This window comes from Coturnix japonica, chromosome W (assembly GCF_054131305.1).
Source record: "Coturnix japonica strain WE chromosome W, WE-NBRP24, whole genome shotgun sequence".
Classification (NCBI taxonomy): Eukaryota; Metazoa; Chordata; class Aves; order Galliformes; family Phasianidae; genus Coturnix; species Coturnix japonica.
The window spans coordinates 22,986,623-23,010,026 of record NC_140701.1 but is presented as its reverse complement, the minus strand read 5'-3'; the positions used below and the strand labels follow the sequence as shown (position 1 = coordinate 23,010,026).

The 23,404-nt window shown below is 49.4% G+C and overlaps 2 pseudogenes across 1 annotated transcript; both read right to left on the bottom strand.

The window, feature by feature from the left end:
- Nucleotides 1-729: 729 nt before the first annotated feature.
- LOC146754601 (protein MANBAL-like) lies at nucleotides 730-1,425 on the bottom strand (annotated as a pseudogene).
- A 5,043-nt stretch (nucleotides 1,426-6,468) lies between these two features.
- LOC146754600 (uncharacterized) lies at nucleotides 6,469-11,660 on the bottom strand (annotated as a pseudogene). Its single transcript, XR_014939060.1, has one exon. The product of XR_014939060.1 is annotated as an uncharacterized LOC146754600 (transcript).
- Between the last annotated feature and the right edge of the window lie 11,744 nt (nucleotides 11,661-23,404).

Sequence of the window (23,404 nt, the reverse complement as noted above, 5' to 3'; positions counted from 1 at the left end):
GAATTAATCACATGCACAGGAAATCATGGGGACAGTGCATATACGGAGAAAATAAGAAATAGAGCATATAAACAACCTAAACACAAACAAGCTTGTCAGTTCTATCACATTAATAGGACAAATGAGGGCCAGAAACCCCACACCTAACAAAGAGGTCATCATTCTCAAAGAACAAGCACTAGATATACAGTATCTACAGAAGTACAGAAGAGAGACAAGCTCAAGGCGCAGGGACACCTTTCTTCCTCCCATGCCACTTTTGTTTCTCTCGGCCCTTGGAGAACAGGGGATGCTCACAGTCCATCGCCAGCAGTTCCAGATGGGCTGAAAGGCCACCAGTTGGGAACACCAACACGGAAACGTGGGACAAGCAGCTCCATTTCCAGGGAGGGACGTGAAGCCGACCACTTCATGGCTCTGTGATTGCCAGCCCTAGCCAGGCGCGTTTTGAGCTGCTAATGAAAGAGGCAGCACCACTATTCATATGTTTGTTTTGCTTTAATTTGCAACAAAGAGATGCTAAATGCATCCAAAATACATTTCAATATGAAATCAAATAATTGGGATACTGGTAATGACTAAAGTTTCCTTAGTTCCTCTTCGCAGTCCACAAAAGGGAAAGCACGGCCATGCCTGAAAACAAGACCACGCAGTGTGTGTCCTTTGGTGCACCTCAGAGGAAGCATTCCAGGCGATTCTGCTGTCCTTTGTGCCTTCCTGCTCAAGCCCTTATCGCTTCTTTTTGCTTTCTTTCTTGGCTTTCTTGCTCAGCTGAGCAGCACTTGCCTTGGGTTTCTTCACCGTCTCTCAAGTCTGAGACTCAAAACCCCCTAAGTCCTACAAGAAGCAATTGGGAAACAGTTAGGGAGCTTTCTAACAACTGGCTGACAGCTGCTTTGAGAGCTCAAGTCACCTGACCGAGCAGCTTTGGGGGCCAGCACTGGAAATTGCCTTCCTGACCTCAGGGCACATTAGAAACTCCACCTTTGTCTAGTTCCCAAAAAACCCATGCAAACCAGAGCCTAAAGTCCTCTCTTGCAAGGCGGTCCATGCTGGGAGGGTGGACCCTCTGCCTGGCAGCTCACAGGGCTCAGCAGCAGCTGCAGGATAGGATGAGCTGGCACCTCAAGGCTGCTGGCGTGCAGAAGGAAGGACAGAACCAAGTGCGGCACTCTCAGCAGTGCCGGGGCACACTGCCATAGGCAACAGCTACAGACAGTTCCCTCCCAGCTGACTGCCTGAGCATTCCTATTAATCTCACACAGCGCTACTTACTGCCTTTGGGGACTTGGAAACTGGCAGGATGATGGCCAGCACACACAGGAGCTGGAAAAGGGCTCCAAACAAGAGTCCATAGCGCAGCACGTTCTCCATTAGGGTGGGCTCAGGGATCTCAGGTGATGAGAAATGCAGTTCAGCAGCCATAGAGCAGACAGCTGCTGCTCCACTGCTCTCACAGAGGCTGCCTGCTGTGAGGGGGGGAAAAATGGCATCGTTAGTGTCAGGCACTGCAATGGGGTTACTTCCTGCTAGCAAACATTTCCAGGCTGACTTAGAGAGTTGCTGGGATGATATCCAGGGCCTACTGACTCGCGAACAAAGAGGGACATCAAAGTTGCATTTCAGTTGCCTTTGTCCACCTGCCTAGGAAAAGACCCCTCAGCCTTCAGTACTGCTGCACTTGCAGGTGGGGGGAAGATAAGCAAGAGAGGACGGGTGGATGTCAAAGAAGGGAAGAGCTTAACAGACAAGAATAAACCTATCCCTGAGCTCCATTACACATGCGTGACCACTGCCTTATTAATATTAATACCAGTATTATTCACAGAATTAAAGTTTCCCATGTTCACGTACCTGGTTGTGGACGTGTTTGCTGTCTTGCTGCTGCTGTGCTCTACAACGCCAGCCACAGAAATAAAGCGTGAAGAAAGCTGATCTGTTGAAGACAGAGGAGTGAGCTGTGCTTAACCAACACTGCTTCAGAGCACGTTTACAGTAAGGCACACCTACCTTACAATGGCCACGCAGGAAGCTCCAGACACAGCTCCGGACTGTTTCCATGAAGCCCAATTGCATTTCACAGCCACTCACGCTCTGTAGCTCGACAATCTGCAACAGAAAAGTCACAAGATGCAAATCCCATCCCTCAGAGATGTCACAGACCTCCCCACTCATGGAGCAGTACTCATGTCATTGGGTGAGAAAGCAGACGTGTGCTTACCGAGTGAGCACTGTTTGCTGCCAGTTGCTGGTAGGACCCCACCTAACTCTAAGTAGGAACAGTAACCTACGCCTAACTCTAAAGCAGGAACAGAAACCTAGACCTAACAATAAAACATGAACAATAACCTATACCTAACTCTAAAACAGGAACAATCATCTGCTAACACTAAAACATGAACAATAACCTACTCCTAATTAAAAAACACTAACAATAACCTACTCCTAACAGTGCAACTAAACTTAACACTAAAATTGTAGTACAATGTGTAGAACAATAGAAATAGGGTTAAGATGGATCCAGGGGCCCTCAGAGGTCTCAAAGGAGGAGATGATGTTAAATGAAGCCACACGGCTAATGCTGGGGGCGAGGGCCACGCAGACGGTATGGAGCCCAGCGCCTGGACCAGCAATGGCGGAGCTGAGATGGTAAGGATGTGGGGCCTGGCACGGTGGTGTGGTGCCAGGCCAGCTGTGTCGTGGGCGGATCCACCTCCATGGGCTCATCATGAGGTGGATCCACCTCCATGGGTTCATCAGGAGGTTGATCCACCTCCATGGGCTCCACGGAGGGGGTCACACGGCTGGTCCAGGCGCGATGGGAACGGGCTCTCTTGCCTGTCTGCTGCCTGATGGTCATGGCGGGCCCCCTCCTCCTCCTCTTCGACCCTGCGGTCCCCGGCTCCATCTTCCCACCTAAATCCTGGGAATCCTCCAGCCTCGCTCTCTTGGTTCCCAACATGGCTGTCAACGGCCGGAGCTCTAAGAGGCGAGTGCGTTGCGTGGGGCAGCGGTGACCAAGGTGACCAAGGTGACATGGCCAGGGTTCTAACATGGCAGCCGCACTGCTGGCACTGCTGGCACTGGCATTCCACAGGGCATGAGGAGGGGGCTGGAGGACAGGGCACGGCACGGGAGCCAGAAGGAACTGCCTGTGCCCAGCGAGCAGCCCTTCTCTCCGGCCAGCAAGAGGGCACAGAGGAGCCGGCCCTGAGCAAAGGGCCCTCGGCCACCTTCATCCTCCCCCTTCTTTGACAAGGGAATCTCTTGGCGCTGCTATACGCAGCATGCAGCACCACGTTGATGGGGCTCCTGAGCTCAGCGCCAACAACAGCAGGCTCCAAAGGGTACCTGACTACGCCAGCCTGCTGGGACACACCAGCTCTGCTCTCCATGTTCAAATCCAGAGCCTCTCCTTGTAATACCTCCGACTCAGTTCGCATTCCAGTCACTCTGATTACATCCCACGTCCGCACACTGTGCTGAAACACACACGGGGCCACGCTGCCTCACCGACCCTCAGTGGGGACCCACAGCCGTACAGCACCATCAGCACAGCAGAACCGGACCATGCTCCTGATGCTGCCACTTGTCCAACCACCCTCTCGCTGCCCCCATTCTGCTCAGGCATCCGGTCCCAGCAACAAACACCAGCACAGAACTGAAGCCCCAACTCATCCCGCTCACTGACAGCCAGAGCAAGGACATGTTACACACCTTCATTCAGCTCCACGCACTCGCTGGCACCGCACGCATTGCCTCTGCGTGCCGCAGCACCGCCAGCTCCTCCCCCGACATCCCTCCATGCCCCGCACCGCGGCCCGACCCCGTTGGCAATGCACAGCCCACTCCTCCCAGCTCCGATCACCTTCCTGGCGCTGCCACGCCGCCATGGCCCGGAACTGCTCCAGCCAGCACGAAGCGCTTCCTGCCCCTCCATCCCTTGCTCCTCCTTTCCCTTCACTTTCCATCCACACTCAGGATGCAGATCTCAATGGAGGTGGCTGCAGAAGATCATCTGTGCAGGCAATCAATGGCTCGTGCTGCGCTTCACTGCCTTGTGCTCTTCACTGACTGCTCTGCTGTGCCCTTTCCTAACCCTGCAGGATCAGGATGGCCTGGCTGGCTTTACTGCAGAACCTCATCATCTGAGTCTGAAGCCTTGGGGGAAAAGCTCAGCAGCTGCCAAGGGAAGATTTCATGCCGTGTCCTGCACACAGCCCAGCCCTCCCTGCTCTGCGCTCCTGGCATCCCCTGCAGCCCCTGTGCTGTGACCAACACGATTTGGGCTCAGGCCCAACACCCTCCCTGATGCCGGCCCTCCCCCATGCCCATGTGCTGCACCCACAGCGGCTGCCCCAGCTCCACAGCCCCTCAGCCCCCTGCAGGCAGCACAGCCCCGGGCACCGGGCTTGGCCCCAGCCCTGAAGTGCTGCTGCACAGGCTGAGCCCAGACCCACACCTGAGATGCAATGACCACTCATTAATCTTTGGTTTCCCTCCTTCACATCCAGGTCCTTTGCTGCACACAGCTCAACAATCCTCTCTTTCACCTCCAGCAGTGCTGCTTGCTGCCATGCAGGCAGCAGGAGGCAGTGCCTTGTGGCTCATTTTACCGAGTCCACTGTGCAGGCTGGTGGAAGGAGGAAGACGCCAAGGTGCCAATTGAAAATGGCCACCAGACACTCCTGGCATCCAGCCTCTCTGACTTGCGGAATCAAACTCTATAATCCAGAGATGGGTTATAAAGCAGGTATGTTTTATTCCAGCGCTGGGTGCAAGGGGGATAGCTCCTCCAAACTTGCACACCAACTTGTAAAACCGTGATACAGATATAGGTACACCTCATGCATAGTCAATGATTTCCCGTAATTCTAACATGCATCCCTTAATTCTAATACACATTCTTTATCATGCAGACCCCCTCTTGTTATCGCCCATCTTGTCAGGGAGATGCAACTCCTCTTCTGATATTTACAACCTCTAATCCCTTCCTTCCTGCTCTCCCAGACCCACTGTCTCCATTCCTTGTTATTCTAACTAAATCATTTCTGTAAACTACCTTTACCTATCCCCCTCTTATCCCCCCTTTATTCTGAATTCCAGCAGAGCATCTGTTTTCTGCTTCCCTGTTCATCTCCACGTTGGGATCTGGCTCAGCAACGTGCTCTCGCAGCACCCTGGCACTAAACACGCGGTGCTGCCCATCATGCGCTTGAAGCCATTGGAGCTGAAGCAGCGCAGCACGGCTCAGGGCCCTCCCGGCTCACGGCTCAGCTCTGGGCCTGAGGTGCGTTCACCTGCAGCCCTCCCGCTGCCCTCTCCTCCTCCATACTGCAGCTGGGCTTCCCAGGGCAAACAGCAACACACGGTGCATCAGAAGGCTGAAAGAGCCAGCCGGGAAGACAGACAAGCTCAAGGAGCTGAGCGTAAGGACACCCTTCTTCCTCCCGCGCTGCTTCCTCTCCCTTGGTTTCTTCTCAGCCCTCTCAGAGCAAGGGGATGCTCACAGTCTGTCGCTAGCAGTTCCAGGTGGGCTGAAAGGCCACAGGTACGGAACACCAACAGGGAAACGGGGAAAAGCAACTGCATTTCCAGGGAGGGACCTGAAGCCGACCGCTTCATCACCCTGCAATGGCCAGCCCAAGCCAGGCACGTTTTGAGCAGCTACTGAAAGAGGCAGCACCAGTTTTAGAAAGTTTGGTTCGCTTTTATTTGAAACGAAGAGATGCAAAATGCAACTAAAATACATTTCAACACAAAATTAAGTAGGTAGGATACTAACAATGACTAAAGACATGCTATAAGGTCAGCTAGTAATCAATACGTTGAAAGAGGCATCGAGCTGAAGCACCCTGAAGGAACGCAGCGTCTCCAGCTCTTGACATACATCAAGTCCTGCACGGGTGAAGCCCTCTTTGCTTCTAATGCAGCACAAGCCCTTCCCTTCCAGCTTCCTTCTTTCCTCTCCATTGTCCACGAAAGGGAAAGCACGGCCGTACCTGAAATCTTGACCATACTGACTGTTGCCTTTGGTGCCACCTCCGAGGAAGCGTTGCAGGTTGTTCTGCTGTCCCTCGTGGATTCTTGCTCAAGCCCTCATCGTTGCTTTCTGCTTTCCTTCTCGGCTTTCTTCCTCAGCTGAGCAGCGCTTGCCTCGGCTTTCTTCACTCTCTCCCAAGTCTCAGTCCCCAAACTCTCTGAGTCCTACAAGAATCAATTAGGAAACACTCAGGAAACCTTCTCAGCTAACAACTGGCTGATGGCTTGCTTTGGGAGCTCAAGTCATCTTCCTGGGCATGTTGGGCTGCCAGAACTGGGAACCGCCTTCCTGACAGTCGGGCACACAAGAAACTCCACATCTGTCTCATTCCCCAAATCCCATGCTGTCTCGCTCCAATTTACAGGAGGGAGGCAAGGTTCTTTTGTGTATATACCCGGCGTGAGATTAAGAAGCAACGGTTCAAATGTTGGTCCAACCAGTTTATTAAAGACCTAGGTGTTTTTTTTTTAGGGAGATGGGGAAGGGAAGGTAGGCGATAGGGAAAGTAGGAAATATAAGCAAGGAGTCTTTGCAGATAGCAAAAGAGATATAGTCACCACCGTGGGTCCAGCGAGGTACACAATAGGTCCGTTGATCTCAGGAACTCGTCTGATCACCGCGGGGGATGGGAGACAGCCAGGGAGCTTCGCAGCAAGCCGGTCCCGGGGGTTCTTCCGACAAAGTTTTCCCCTCAGGGAATTCTCCGTCAAAGGTGTCTTTGGGAGTTTGTCTCCAAAGTCCCCAGTTTAGCGAGGGCCTTTTATCCCCCATTTCGGTGGGAATTTCTCCTTTTTCTTACAGCTCAGCATTTTCTTGGGGAAGTACCGAACTTCCGAACAAACAGGCAAACACTTCTCAAAAGATGATTTACAACCAGCTTTTGTGACATTCCTGGCCACAGATGAGCCAGCAAGGAAGGAAGAGGGGGTCTCTGTTGCTGGACACAAGCGTTATCGCCTTCCGCAGTGGTCCGCTCCTTCGAGCAGCACCCCTGAGAAAGACTGCTCTTCCCATTTCTGCTTATCTTTGCGGTTGTAAGCAGAAACACTACGGCACAACAACACCCACCATTCACCCTCCTAGATAGTTAGCAGTCGCCAGTCAGAGTCTTATCATCAGAAAGGCCTCACGAAGCAAGCTTTGAGACAATAAAAGAAAACCAGTTCTGTCTTTCACACCACCCCGTGGCTCAAAGGTTGCTTGAAATTGATGCGCAAATGACCATTCACGGTGGTGAGGAAAGGAAAAAAAAAAAAGTAAGCATAAGGGAAAAGAGGGATGGGTGATATGGGGGAATTAAATGTTAACATAATCATCATCATTCAATCAAAACCTTGATTGATAACACATTAAACATAAAGTTACTTGTAAGGTCATAATTATTTTCCATCAATATATATTCACTCATAACAAACCACTATATTAGATCTCTTTAAAATAGAAATTAACAACCTTAATACCATATAACTTTCCTTTAGCAATCCATACTTATATATACCATAAACATTTAACAATCACAAAGACAGTGACAATAACTAATAGTATCAAACAAACAAGTAAAACAAATAAATAGGGGTATTTGTGTCAGCTGCTGTGCACTTGAGCATTTCCAAAGCAGTTCAATTGCTGAGAGATATAAATACTAGTTTGGCAAGTTAAAATACTGTTATAGTCTATCGAACTTTTCACAGGACGGTGTGTGTGTAGGATACCCCACACTATAAACCATAATAGGGATAATCCCAGAAATATACACATCTCTTATCAAAACTTAGACATTTTCCAACAACCATGTTTTGTATGGAACTCCTGGACTTATGTGACACTGCAAAACATCAGTGCAAAGTTTTTATGATAGATTTCATTTGTGACCACATCTAACAGATATTAGATGGGTTCCTTGGCTCATTTCCCAATTTGTTAGGAATTTGGAAACACTATGGAGGAGTTACATGCAAATCATAATCAGTTTGACAAAAAAAAGGGGTAAAAGAAGGGATCAGAAGGAATGGTTATCACTGTGCAGAAAGTACCAGAAATCCAGAATGACCTGGAAAAACTCTGAACCAAACTGTGAAGTTTTAAGAGATCCAAGGACTGATATCAATCACAACCCACAACAACAAACAAAAGCATAATACTATTGCAACCAAAATATGTAATAAGAGAGGTAAATTCAGAATTCTAGCACAATCACATCTTCAACTTTTCTGTCACAAAACACAAATGGTTAAAGTCAGTTATCAGTCATTCTGTTCAGTGAAGGTCCCACGGGGATCTTCTGTAAAATAAAACAAAACAACAACTTGCCCTTTTGGGGCTTTGTTAATACAATTAAAAAAAAATGAGAGAACAATCCATCGAGGAGTATATTTTACATTCTTTTTTCGGGGTGTCCTTAGCCTTCTAAGGATATTTGTTAAGGGATTTCATTAAGGTTAGGGAAACGCCTCATTAGCTGAGTCAGTCCACACAAGCTGGCCAGAGAGATAAGTGTTTCCCTAGCTTATCAGCAACTGGATCGTGACTCACAGGGGCAATTGGCAGGAGTGGGGAGGCCTTGGGACAGAAGGTGTTAAATCGAGGATCTCCTTTTGTTGTGAGCTTTCTAATAAACATCCACCCTTCACTGCCTTCCCCCCCCCCACCTCCCTCTCATCTGGGGGAGGGGGTGAAAGCATCAGCTTTCCTTGAGCTTTTGTTCTGGCCACCAGTTAATTAATTTCTCTAACCTGATTGTGGGTAATCCATTCATCAAATCTCGTGGAACACCCTTTTGCCAGCCCAGTGTCCAGAGACGATTACGTTTATGATCAATATTTCGCCTACCTGTTCTTACTGGCAATGAGACCCTTCCAGTTCCACAGAGTTTTGGGCTAGGTGGCCTGGGAGCAAGGATGGTTGCTGCAAGCCTTACTTCCTCTGGCTCAGATATACTGGAAGAAGCCACAGGCCCATATTTCCTTTCATAATTAATCAACTCTTGGGCAACCTCCCCCCATGTCCATACTTTATATCCCGACTGCAAATGGCCTGAGGTGCCAGTTCCTTCTAATGCTGCTTGGGTTCTTTCTCCCTGAGGCACAGCTTGTATCTTTCCTTCTAGCTGTATGCCTATAGGTTTCAGTGATTCTGGAAGCCCCCTGATTAAAGGAGTCATCCGTTCAGGATCAACAGGCATCATCATAGGTGATTCATGATGTGGCTGCAGCTTTCTATCATACATCATTTGCAGACAAGCAGCTTTTTGAACACTTTCAACCAATTGATCAGCTGTCCCATTAATAGCAAGAGGGTCTCCCCTTTCTAAAGGGTTAAGACCACCTGCCCAATAGGCAGCCCTCTGTGTTAGGGACCAAGGAGCACGGTTGTTACCAGTAGTTAAAAATACTCCAGGCCCCCAATAACCTTCAGCTTCCTTTTCAGTTAACAGTATTTGGTCTCCACCAGTTAAGCTGACTCTCCATACATACTCTGTCTCTGATTCCTTTGGAGAGCGGCTGAACTCTTTTCTCAGCTTTGCTAATTCAGTGGCAGAGAAGGAATTTCTTTAACATTCATTTGAGGGTCCAAATCCTCACTGTTATCAAAGGTATATTCGGTTTTTATCAACGGGCGCAAGTGGGTTGGTGAGTCCTCTAACTTGTTAAGCCCTTCCTTTATTCCTTGTAGTTCCTTCTGAGGAAAAGTTTTTTCTTGAGGCAAATTATGGACAGCAGTATTGCTAGTATTCTTATATGTTAATAGTTCCTTAAAAGCCATTTGCAACAAAACTGTATTATGTTGCTCTCTTTGTAATTGTTCTTCAAGGTTCACTATTTGATTCTGCAGAGTTTTTACCAATTCTTGCATTACTTTAACTGATTCCTGTAATGCTTGTATGGTTTGGGTTTCTGCCGAATGCTTTTCATCTCGGAACTCCACGGCAGCTTTTAAAGCAGCACCGAGTACCGCACAAATAAACGATTTTCCTTTCCCGGCTCGAGTATGAGCCTCATATTGTAAAACACGAATGCGGTCGGAAACACTCTGCAAGTTATACCAGTTTTGTCGTGCCCAATCCACCCCTGATAAAGAGGGCCGAGCACCATGCTTTTCTAAAAGGTCAAATAGCACATTTTCACTTTTCATAGTGGCAACAATTTCACTCATTTCTCAATACCCTAAAAGATACACACTAAGGGAAGAGAAGGTACGCTTAACTCCTTACCCCTCCCAAGGGAGACACGCACCTATCAAACAAATGCAAATGCTACAATCATTCCTCCTTTTCACAACAGACCAAGAAGCCCAATCAACACTTACAAAGAAAGTGTAAACATCTAAATCGCTCCTGGCTACCCTGTCAGGCCAGAAAAACTTCAAGCTTAAAGCCACACAAGTTACAAAACACTTCTAGGTTTCTCAGAAAGGAATAAACTTCTTGGAGAAGCACAAACGTCAAAAAATTACTTCCTCACCTCCCCAAGAGGCGCACACACAAAATTTTCAAATTCCAAAATACGTTACAAGTTACTTAAACCACAAAAATGCGAAATAGTCTTCCCGAGGAGGCACACACGTATAAAACAAGAGCAAATAGTCAAAATTAATTCATACGTCCCCGAGAGGTAAACACATAAGCAGTAAAGTTTCAGAATATGGAGCGGTCTTCCTGGAGAGGTGCTCACATCTAAGTTACCAAAATTGTCGCTCCTTGCAACTCCAGGAGGTACATACAGAAAAATTTTGGAGTTTTTGGAAGGACAACACTCTCACGGCGGGCATCCTGCCAACTACGCCAATAAAAAATGTCTCGCTCCAATTTACAGGAGGGAGGCAAGGTTCTTTTGTGTATATACCCGGCGTGAGATTAAGAAGCAACGGTTCAAATGTTGGTCCAACCAGTTTATTAAAGACCTAGGTGTTTTTTTTTTAGGGAGATGGGGAAGGGAAGGTAGGCGATAGGGAAAGTAGGAAATATAAGCAAGGAGTCTTTGCAGATAGCAAAAGAGATATAGTCACCACCGTGGGTCCAGCGAGGTACACAATAGGTTCGTTGATCTCAGGAACTCGTCTGATCACCGCGGGGGATGGGAGACAGCCAGGGAGCTTCGCAGCAAGCCGGTCCCGGGGGTTCTTCCGACAAAGTTTTCCCCTCAGGGAATTCTCCGTCAAAGGTGTCTTTGGGAGTTTGTCTCCAAAGTCCCCAGTTTAGCGAGGGCCTTTTATCCCCCATTTCGGTGGGAATTTCTCCTTTTTCTTACAGCTCAGCATTTTCTTGGGGAAGTACCGAACTTCCGAACAAACAGGCAAACACTTCTCAAAAGATGATTTACAACCAGCTTTTGTGACATTCCTGGCCACAGATGAGCCAGCAAGGAAGGAAGAGGGGGTCTCTGTTGCTGGACACAAGCGTTATCGCCTTCCGCAGTGGTCCGCTCCTTCGAGCAGCACCCCTGAGAAAGACTGCTCTTCCCATTTCTGCTTATCTTTGCGGTCGTAAGCAGAAACACTACGGCACAACAACACCCACCATTCACCCTCCTAGATAGTTAGCAGTCGCCAGTCAGAGTCTTATCATCAGAAAGGCCTCACGAAGCAAGCTTTGAGACAATAAAAGAAAACCAGTTCTGTCTTTCACACATGCAAACCAGAATCTAAAACCCTTTCCTACAAAGCGGTCCCTGCATGGGCAGGTTGACCCTCTGCCTGGCAGCTCATAGGGCGCAGAAGCAGCTGCAGGATAAGACGAGCTGGCACCTCCAGGCTGCTGGCAACAGCTACAGATGGTTCCCTCCCAGCCGGTTGCCCGTGCCTTTCTCTCAGCCCGTGAGAGCACCACTTACTGCCTTTGGGGACTTGGAAACTGGCAGCATGATGGCCAGCACAGAGAAGCTGCAAAACGGCTCCGTAAAAGAGTCTGTGGCGCAGCATGTCCTTCATTAGCGTGGGCTCAGGGATCTCAGATGGCCAGAAATGCCGTTCAGCAGCCATAGCGCAGACAGCCTGCTGCTCTACTGCTCTTATGGAGGCAACTTGCTGCGAGAGGGAAAAAAGAGGCACTATTTCTCTCATGCACACTGCCGGCACAGGCTGACTTAGAGAGCTGTTCTGAAGATATCCTTGGGCTACTGACCCAAGAACTAGGAAGGACACGAAACTCACATCTGCATTGTCTGTAACCGCCTGCAAGGAAGAGTCCTCACACTCAAGCACTGCCCCACTTGCAGCTGAGGGGAGGAGGAGCTGGAAAGGACAGGTGGACAGAAAAGAAGAGAAAAGCTGAAGAGGCGAGAATCAACTTCTCTCCGAGGCAGATCACACCTTCATGGCCACTCTTTTAGGAATGCTCACCATTCCTAATCCTAGCGTTAGGAAGATGAAAATTCACCACCTACCTTTTCACGCTCCTCGGGTACGTACTGAGGGCCGTGCCGTGGCTGTGCTGCACATCACCAGCGATGAAAGAAAGCACAAGATCTGTTGCAGACAGTGCCAGGAGCTGTGCTTGAACTACGCTTATGGTAAGGCACGCCTACCTTGCAGTGGCCACACTTTGGGAGCTCTGGGACACAGCCACGTGTTGCTCTCCTGAGTCCCAGCTCCATTTCTCAGCCACTCACACTCTGCTCCTCCATGTTCTGCAAAGGAAAAGTCCCAAGAGGGAAATTCAGTTCATCGCAGATGTCATCAAACCTCCGCTCTCAGGGCAGTCGCACTCATTGCTTGGAGTGAGCAACCAGCTGTGTGCTTACCCAAAGAGCAGCGGTTACTTTTACTTCAGTGTAGCAGCCAATGCCTGACTCTACAGTACGAACACTAACCTATGCCTAACTCTAAAATAACAAAAGGAACATATACCTAACTCTAAAATAACAACAGGAACCTATACCTAACTCTAAAGAACAAACAGGAACCTATGCCTAACGCTAAAACTAAACTGAACACTAACACTAACCTAACGCTACCATCAACAACAAAGAACAGAACAAGCACCTAACTCCAACAGGGAGAAGAAAGAACAGGGGGCCCACAGAACAGGAAGAGCAACAAGATGGAAGAGAAGATGATGTTAAATAATGCCACCCAGCAAACGCTGGGGGCAGGGGCCGCGCAGCAGGAAAGGAGCCGAGTGCCTGGACCAGGGATGGTGAAGCTGTGACCATGCCAAAGCGGGGCCTGGCACGGTGGTGTGGTGCCAGGCCAGCTATGCCGTGGGTGGATCCACCTCCATTGGCTAATCTGGAGGGGGATCCACCTCCATCGGTTCCTCTGGAGGGGGATCCACCTCCATCGGCTCCTCATGGGTGGTGGTCACAGGGCTGGTCCAGGCACGATGGAAGCGGGCTCCTTTCCCCTTCTTCCACTTGATGGTAATGGCGGGCCCCCTCCTCCTCTTCGGTTCTGGGGCCCCCAGCTCCTTCTTCCCACTTAAAACCTCACTACGATCCTCTCTCCCTCGCTTTGTGCTGGACATGGCTGCTACCTGCCCAGAACTCTCAGAGGTGAGTGAGCCGGGTGGGGCAGCAGCAACCAAGGTGAGAGCTGTGACATGGGGAAAATTCCAAAATGGCACCTGTGCTGCTGGGAGTGTCATTCCACATAGGATGAAGAGGGGGCTGGAGGGCAGGGCACAGCACGGGAGCTACAAGGCGCTCCCTGTGCCCAGCAGGCAGCCCTTCTCTCTCTCAGCAGCCAGCAAGAGGGCACAGAGGAGCCGGCCCTGAGCAAAGGGCCCTCAGCCTCCTTCATCCTCCCCCTCCTTTCATAAGGGAATCCCCCCTTGGGGCTGGGGCACCCACATGGAGACATGAAAACTACAACCTACTACTTTGCTTCTACAGCAAGACTATTGTACTGAAATACTACTGTACTTCAAAGCACCTGCAATCACACTACACTCGTTTTTAATATTAAACTCTCAAACTTCCACAGCAAATAATAACATCCGCTCACACAGAAAATGTGGAGAGGACACAAAAGAGAAAAACCAGTCATGAAAATCTTTGTATTCAGACATTCAAACTAACAATGTATACTTTGCCTTTGCCTAACCGTACCATTCTGTGCTAGAAATACGATGTTCTGCTGTAGAGTATGATTTGCAGAGACCAAAAGCAGCTAAAACCTGCTCCACTCTGTAATTTTATCATCTGCTGATATTTGGTTCTTATCTCCCTTGCTTTCCAATTGCTCACTCTTTAGACACACGCAAATCACATGGTCAAGGATTACAAAAACACTGTTAGCCAAAAAATTTATGCTGGCAGAATCTTAACGTTAGAAATGTGTCTAAGTTGGTTGCAAAGAAGAAAGTGAAGAACAACACAGTTACCAAATATTAACAGATACATAAGGCTTCTCTCACACATCCTTAAAGCAGAACCGCCAGCCTTAATGAACTCTGCTCTTCAGACTCTGACTGAAATTCAAGTATTACGTGTAGCAGCCTGGATCTGGCAATAGTCAAAGCACCCTTTACCTCCAGCTCCTTAGCATCAAAGGACCGCAGATACTGCTGGGGCAGAATTTCATTGAAGCCTTCAAAAGAAGCTTGTGTCTGTTCCTCAGTGCCTCAGGAAAGTCTCCATTCTGCTACCAGCCTGGAAAAGACACAGAAGGATCATTTAAAACGGGCTACGCTAACCCAAGTTCATCTTTGTTAGTTTGTTTTGAAATGAACCGTAAGCAGTGTTAAGAAAAATGCTGGAAAGTTTTGGGGATAGAGCACTGCATAACTGTATTATAATTGTATTCCCAACCTTCACTCTGCGCAAACAATTTTAAGTTAAAACCCTATGTTTCCAACCACTCAACTATGGAAAGCATTTTAGGCTCCAACAGGAGGCAGCATCTACTCACTGTTGATATTAATGAGAGCACAGCAGTGCCTTGCTGTTTGGAGGAAGAAAAAAATGCAGAGCTGTATTCATCTAATATCTAATATCCTCCCCAGAAATCTCAGTCATTATCCACAACAAGGTAAAATCGAGGTCAAGTGCTACTAGTGAAGATAAGTAGGAGTGCTAGCTTACCAAGAAATGACTACGTCCACTTGGAAAGTTCCATATTTGTTTCGGTTAAAAATCCTTTGCAGATCAGATCTTAAGAAAGAGGGAAATTCTACGGCCACAGAAATAAAGCGCGCAGAAAGCCCACCTGTTGCAGACAGAGGAGTGAGCCTTGCTTAACCAACACTGCTTCAGCGCTTCCACTGCCATTGCTCCCGCCACAAGACATCAACGTCTGCTTCTAATGCGGCTCCACGATGGGATCACAGAATCACAGAGTTGTAGGGGTTGGAAGGGACCTCTAGAGATCACCGAGTCCAACCCTCCTGCCAAAGCAGGTTCCCTACACCACATCACACAGGTAGGCATCCAGGCTGGTCTTGAATATCTCCAGAGAAGGAGACTCCACCACCTCCCTGGGCAGCCTGTTCCAGTGCTCCGTCACCCTCACCGTAAAGAAGTTCTTCCGCACATTTGTGCGGAACTTCCTATACTGATGTTTCATCCCATTACCCTTAGCTCCTCCCCCGACAGCCTCTCCGTGCCCCCGCACCGAGGCCCAACCCCGTTCGCAGCACAGAGCCTGCTCCTCCCGGCCCCGCTCACTGGCCCCGCGCCGCCATGCCACCATGGCCCAGAAGTGCTCTCCGCCGCCTTCAGGAAGCACTTCCTGTCACGTGGCTCAGGTCGGGCTGGGGCCTGTTGGGGGGGGGCAGTGAAGGGCCCAAAACTGAACACAGCGCTCGAGGTGGGGCCTCACCAGTGCTGAGTACAGGGGAACAGTCACCTCTCTGCTCCTCCTGGCAACACTGTTTCTGATGCAAGCCAGGATGCCGTTGGCCTTCTTGGCCACCTGGGCACAGTCGGCTCGTGTTCAGCTGAGCATCAATCAATACCCCCAGGTCCATTACCTCTACGCAGTCTTCCAGCCACTCCAGCCCAAGCCTATAGCACCGCCTGGGGTTGTAGTGGCCAAAGAGCAGGACCCGGCATTTGGTCTTGATGAACCTCATCCCATTGGCTTCAGCCCAGCTCTCCAGCCTGTCCAGATCCCTCTGTAGGGCCTCGCTACCTCCAGGCAGATCCACACTCCCAGCCAATTTGGTGTCATCTGTGAACTTACTGAGGGGTCACTAGACCATAGAAGGAGATCAGATTGGTCAAACAGAACTTGCCCTTCGTAAACCCATGCTGGCTAGGCCTGATCCCTGAGTCATCCCGCACATGCCACGTGATCTCCCTCAAGACAACCTGCTCCATAACCTTCCCTGGAAACGAGGTCAGGCTAACAGGCCTGTAGTTCCCTGGATCCTCCTTACAGCCTTTCTTGTAAATGGGAAACACATTGGTGAGCCTCCAGTCTTCTGGGAACTCACCAGTCAACAAGGAGCGCTGACAGATGATGGAAAGCGGCTCGGCTATCACCTCTGCCAGTTCCCTCAGCACTCTCGGGTGGATCTCATCTGGCCCCATGGACTTGTGGCAGTCCAGTTGGAGTAGTAAGTCTTGACCATTTCTTCCAGAATCACAGGGGGGTTAGTGTGCTCCCCAGAAGATACCAGGTCAGAGAGAGGAGTACCCTGAGGATAAGTGGTCTGACTTTTAAAGACAGACGTAAAGAAGGCATTCAGAACCTCCGCCTATTCCCTTACAAACTCCATGATGTTCAATCCGTTATCTAGGCTGTCTTCCCAGATTGCCACACGTTTTAGGAAAGCCGAGTTAGTGTTCATACTAGTATTCATACTCACGTTCATGTTATCAATATCAATGAATGTACTTGTCATGGTTTAATATTTTTGTAATTTTGCTATCAGTATTCCACAGCATAACATCATATAAAGCATGTATAATTTTACTGAATCTGCAACTTACAGAAGAAGAATACATCTCCCAGAGAACAACACGATAGGTCATGGGACCTGGACACTGTATTAACTCGGTCGCAGGCTAGACTGAGGTCTTTCGAGTTCTGGCGTTCAGGAGAGTGTGTGGGAGCCTTCACCGTTTCGCCTAGATTTACAGTAGGCCTCTTGGATACGGGACTCATTCTCTTTCCTATTTTGCTTGATTCGTTTGCTCAGTTTTCAATTATATTGTATTATATTGTGTTATCCTGTATTTCGATATAGTATTTAGTAAATAAGTGTGCCTCCTTAGATCGTTGCCGCTGTTTTCTTTTCCTAATTAACTTTTTTTCCTTTCGGCCTAGGGCCCCTCTGGGGCCCACGGCCCCCTGTCACGGACGCAGGTGGATTTTCGTTCAGACCGTGACAGATTTTGGTGGAGAATGCGGGCAAACTGAGTTGCTGTTTTTCTGTTTTCTTCTGTTGCTCTTTTAGCTTTTAACAGAGCTGCAAGTTTTTTTTTCTGTTAAGGAGATATCTTAGGTTTGCGATTCTGCACCTGCGAGCTTGACCTTGAAAGTCACACTCCCTGCCTTGAGTGGCAGGGAGTGTGGAGAGACTTTGGAGAGACTTTTAGAAGACAGACATCTTTAGTGTCATGGAGCTTTACTCCTGAACACTTAAAGAATCCTGAGTGTTTGACCGCATATTTGAGACAGGAATGTTGTGGCTCAGGCAGATCTAAGGAGGCACAAATGACTTGGGGCCTAGCTAATGCTTATCGGGCCTTATTCAATGCCATTCCTGAGAGGGAAGATTTTGAGGTTGAGAGAGAGAGTCTCAGGGCCGAGAATGAGAGTAAGCAATCCAAACTCGACAATCTCCAGTCCGAGCACAACGCCCTTCAGTCAGAGCACAGTGCCCTTCAGTCTGAGTGTAACATCCTCCGGTCAGAGCACAACACCCTCCGGTCCGGGTACAACACTCTCCAGTCCAAGTACGACGCCCTCCAGTCTGAGTGCAGCACCCTCCAGCCCAAGCACGATGCCTTCCAACCCAATTGCGACACCCTCCAGTCTGAGCACAACACTCTTCAGTTTGAGCATAACGCCCTCCAGTCCGAGCACAACACCCTCTGGTCCGAGCACAACACTCTCCAGTCCGAGTACAACACTATCCAGTCCGAGCACAATGACCTCCAGACCGAGTACAACACTCTCCAGACTGAGCACAATGCCCTCTGGTCTGAGCATAACGCCCTCCGGTCCGGGTACAACACTCTCCAGTCCAAGTATGACGCCCTCCAGTCTGAGCGCGGCACCCTCCAGCCCAAGCACAATGCCTTCCAAACCAACTGCGACCCCTGCAGTCCGAGCACAACACTCTTCAGTCCGAGCATAACGCCCTCCGGTCTGAGCACAACACTCTCCAGACTGAGCACAATGCCCTCCAATCCGAGCATAACGTTATCCAGCTAGGGTACAACACTCTCCAGTCCAACTACGACAGCCTCCAGACTGAGCTCGATGCCATACAGTTCGAGCGGAACACTCTCTGAAACCAGCTATGTGCCCTCCGGGGTGAGCTGAATTTATTTAACCAACTACCAGGGGCACATATAGTCCAATTTGACCAGCCACTGGGGGTGCATGTAGTCCAATTTGACCAGCCACCAGGGGCACATGTAGTCCAATTGGACCAACCATCAGGGACACCAGATACAATGTTGGTTGCCCCTGTAAGAGGGCGAAAGACAAAAGGATTTTCAACTCAGTTAGAGAAAATGCAGAAGGAGTTAGAAGAGCGGAGGGAGTTAGGAGAGCAAGGGGACTCAGGAGTGCAGGGGGACTCAGGAGAGAAGGGGGACTCAGGAGACCAGAGGAAGTTGGAGGAGCAGAGGATGTTAGAGGAGCATAAGATGTTAGAGAGCAGAAGAAGTTAGAGGAGCAGAGGAAGTTAGGAGAGAGGAAAAAGAGGGAGGGTTACCTGGAGGAAATAATTTTCCTTCCCCGGCTCGAGTATGAGCCTCATATTGTAAACATACACATCTCTTATCAACACTTTATACATTTTTCAACAACCATGTTTTGTATGGAACTCCTGAACTTCTGTGACACTGAAAAACATCAGTGCAAAGGGTTTTCTGATAGATTTCATTTGTGACCACATCTAACAGATATTAGATAGGTCCCTTGGCTCATTTCCCAATTTGTTAGGAATTTGGAAACACCATGGAGGATTTACATGCAAATCATAATCACTTTGACAAAAAAGGGGTAAAAGAAGGGATCAGAAGGAATGGTTATCACTGTGCAGAAAGTACCAGAAATCCAGAATGACCTGAGAAAGAAACTATGAACCAAATTGTGAAGTTTTAACAGATTCAAGGACTGATATCAATCACAGTCCACAACCACAACAAACAAAACGTAATACTATTGCAACCAAAATATGTAATCAAGAGGTATATTCAGAATTCTAGCGTGATCACATCTTCAACTTTTCTGTCACAAAACACAAATGGTTAAAGTCAGCTATCAGTCATTCTGTGTTCAGTAAAGGTTCCACGGGGATCTTCTGAAAAATAAAACAAGACAACAACTTGCCCTTTTGGGGCTTTGTTAATACAATTAAAAAAAAAATGAGGGAACAAACAAGAGAGAGTTAATTTTACATTTCTTTATCGGGGTGTCCTTAGCCTTCCAAGGATATTCATTAAGGGATTTCATTAAGGTTAGGGAAACTGGCCTCATGTTGGCTGAGTCAGTGGACACAGGCTGGCCAGGGAGATAAGTGTTTCCCTAGCTTATCAGCAACTGGATCGTGACTCACAGGGGCAATTGGCAGGAATAGGCCATGGCCCAGAAGTGCTCTCCGCCGCCTTCAGGAAGCACTTCCTGTCACGTGGCTCAGGTCGGGCTGGGGCCTGTTGGGGGGGGGCAGTGAAGGGCCCAAAACTGAACACAGCGCTCGAGGTGGGGCCTCACCAGTGCTGAGTACAGGGGAACAGTCACCTCTCTGCTCCTCCTGGCAACACTGTTTCTGATGCAAGCCAGGATGCCGTTGGCCTTCTTGGCCACCTGGGCACAGTCGGCTCGTGTTCAGCTGAGCATCAATCAATACCCCCAGGTCCATTACCTCTACGCAGTCTTCCAGCCACTCCAGCCCAAGCCTATAGCACTGCCTGGGGTTGTAGTGGCCAAAGAGCAGGACCCGGCATTTGGTCTTGATGAACCTCATCCCATTGGCTTCAGCCCAGCTCTCCAGCCTGTCCAGATCCCTCTGTAGGGCCTCGCTACCTCCAGGCAGATCCACACTCCTAGCCAATTTGGTGTGTCACGGAGTTCTCTCTAGAGCTCAGTCCGGGACAGTGGGAACAAATCCGGGGGTGCAGGAACAAAAGTCCCCTCCCCTTTTCTCTAGCGACACTGTACGGCACGGCGCGGCGTGGCCCGGCCACGTGCGTTTAGGGAGAGGGGAAGGGAAGGGAGATTGCGATTGAGTCTAACAAAAAATGAAGGAGAAAAAGGTGATCTGAGAACGAACGGCAGTTTAATAACCTAATAACGCTAAACAACAACAAGAGAGTTTCAACAAAGAGAATACCAAGTCCGCAATCTCACCGATGGAGCTGTGGAAGGCAGGAAGCTCCGACCACATTGTCTCCTTGCAGTGAGCCGGGCCAGCCACCCCGTCCCCTTCCCCACTTCTCTTCCGGTGCCCCTCCCCATATGCCCATTTAAGGCAGTCCACAGAAAAAAAACTTGTCCCCTTTACTCCCATTATTAGGCATGGTGTTCTGATGTGGAATAACAACACCAACCAAATTGCAAAACCATAACATTCCACCCCTTATTACACATCACCACACCATGCCTAACTTTTATCAACATATAAACAGAACAGTAGTTAACATGCATTACGTATGTACATACAGATATAAATATATATATACACACATGGAATCACAGGCTGCACTCCCCCAGCATCATATTTCCCTGTGGCACACACTGAACATCCCCATCCTTCTGCATCACCCACCTGGTGCACCCAGGTCCCTGTGCAAAGAGAGTTCCGCGGAGGGGCCTCCCCTTTCCAGAGGCTGGGAGGACCCAAACCGCTTTTCCCAGCATATTCTTTACATGCACCACAGGAACCTTGTCTCCCTCCACGGTACGCAGGGAGTTGGACTGTATAGCGCCGTCTCGGTTGGCTGATCCTCGGATGTTTACCAGCCAGGTGGCTTCTGCTAGATGTTTCTCCCAGTTCTTAAATGTTCCACCACCCATCGCTTTCAGCGTGGTTTTCAGCAAACCGTTGTGGCGCTCGATCTTACCAGCGGCTGGTGCGTTATAGGGGATGTGATAGATCCACTCGATGCCATGTTCTTTGGCCCAAGTGCTCACCAGTGAATTTTTGAAATGAGTCCCATTGTCTGATTCGATCCTCTCTGGGGTGCCATGTCGCCACAGGATTTGTGTCTCTAGGCCTAATATGGTGTTTCTGGCAGTGGCATGGGGCACCGCATATGTCTCAAGCCACCCGGTGGTTATCTCCACCATGGTGAGTACCTAATGCTTACCATTATGAGTCCTTGGCAGGGTGATATAATCAATCTGCCATGCCTCCCCATATTTGTACTTTTCCCATCGCCCTTCCCCCCAGAGAGGTCTCATCCTCTTGGCCTGTTTGATCATGGCACAGGTGTCACAATCATGGATGATCTGCGCAATAGCGTCCATAGTTATGTCCACCCCTCGGTCTCTAGCCCACTTATGTGTTCCATCTCTGCCTTGATGGCCTGAGGTCTCATGGGCCCACCGAGCTAGGAATAACTCTCCCTTATTCTGCCAGTCCAGGTCTATCTGAGCCACCTGAATTCTGGCAGCTCGATCTACCTGGTGGTTATTTTGTTGCTCCTCTGTCGCTCGACTCTTGGGCACGTGGGCATCTACGTGACGCACCTTTAGGACCATGTTCTTTATTCGGGCAGCAATGTTCTTCCATAGTTCAGCGGCCCAAATAGGTTTACCTTTCCACTGCCAGTTGTTTTGCTCCCATTGCTGCAACCACCCCCATAAGGCATTGGCCACCATCCATGAGTCAGTATAGAGGTAAAGCACTGGCCATTTCTCCCACTCAGCAATGTCTAGGGCCAGCTGGACAGCCTTTACCTCCGCAAACTGACTCGATTCTCCTCTTCCTTCCGTGGCCTCTGCAACTTGTCGTGTGGGGCTCCACACAGCAGCCTTCCATCTGCGATGTTTCCCAACAATGCGGCACAATCCATCAGTGAATAGGGTGAACTTCTTTTCGTTGTCCGGTAGTTCATTGTATGGTGGAGCCTCTTTGGCGCGTGACACCTCTTCTGCTGGTGGTGCTTCAAACTTTTTACCTTCGGGCCAGTCCATGATGACTTCTAGGATCCCTGGACGGCTGAGGTTCCCCATCCGGGCCCGCTGTGTGATTAGTGCAACCCACTTACTCCATGTGGCAGCTGTGGCATGGTGAGTGGAGGGAACCTGCCCTTTAAACATCCAATTCAGCACTGGAAGTCGAGGTGCCAGGAGAAGCTGTGTTTCAGTGCCAATTACCTCAGAGGCAGCCCGGACCCCTTCATATGCGGCTAGGATCTCCTTCTCAGTTGGAGTGTAGCCCTCTTCCGACCCCCTGTATGCTCTACTCCAAAATCCTAGGGGTCGGCCTCGGGTCTCATCTGAGGTTCTCTGCCACAAGCTCCAAGTGGGACCTTTCTCCCCAGCAGCAGTGTAAAGGATGTTCTTCACATCCTTTCCGATCCGTACTGGCCCCAGGGCCACAGCACGGGCTATCTCTTGCTTGATTTGCTCAAAGGCCTGCTGCTGTTCAGGGCCCCACGCGAAGTTATTCTTCTTTCGGGTCACCTGATAGAGGGGGCTCACAATGATGCTATAATTTGGGATGTGCATCCTCCAGAAGCCTACCACACCCAGGAAGGACTGTGTCTCTTTTTTGTCAGTGGGCACAGACATTGCAGTAATTTTGTTGATCACGTCTGTTGGGATGTGGCGACGCCCATCTTGCCATTTCACCCCTAGAAACTGGATTTCTTGGGCAGGGCCCTTCACTTTGTCTCACTTAATAGCGAAACCAGCAGACAGGAAGATTTGGATTATCTGTTCTCCTTTTTTAAAAACCTCCGTCGCTGTATCACCCCACACAACGATATCATCTATATACTGCAGGTGCTCTGGAGCACCGCCCTGTTCCAACGTGGCTTGGATCAGCCCATGGCAGATGGTCGGGCTGTGTTTCCACCCCTGGGCCAAACGGTTCCAAGTGTACTGAACACCCCTCCAAGTAAAGGCAAACTGTGGCCTACACTCTGTGGCCAAAGGGACAGAGAAGAATGCATTGGCAATATCAATGGTGGCATACCATTTTGCCTCTTTCAATTCCAGTTCATACTGGAGTTCCAACATGTCTGGCACTGCAGCGCTCAATGGGGGTGTGACCTCATTAAGGCCACGATAGTCCACTGT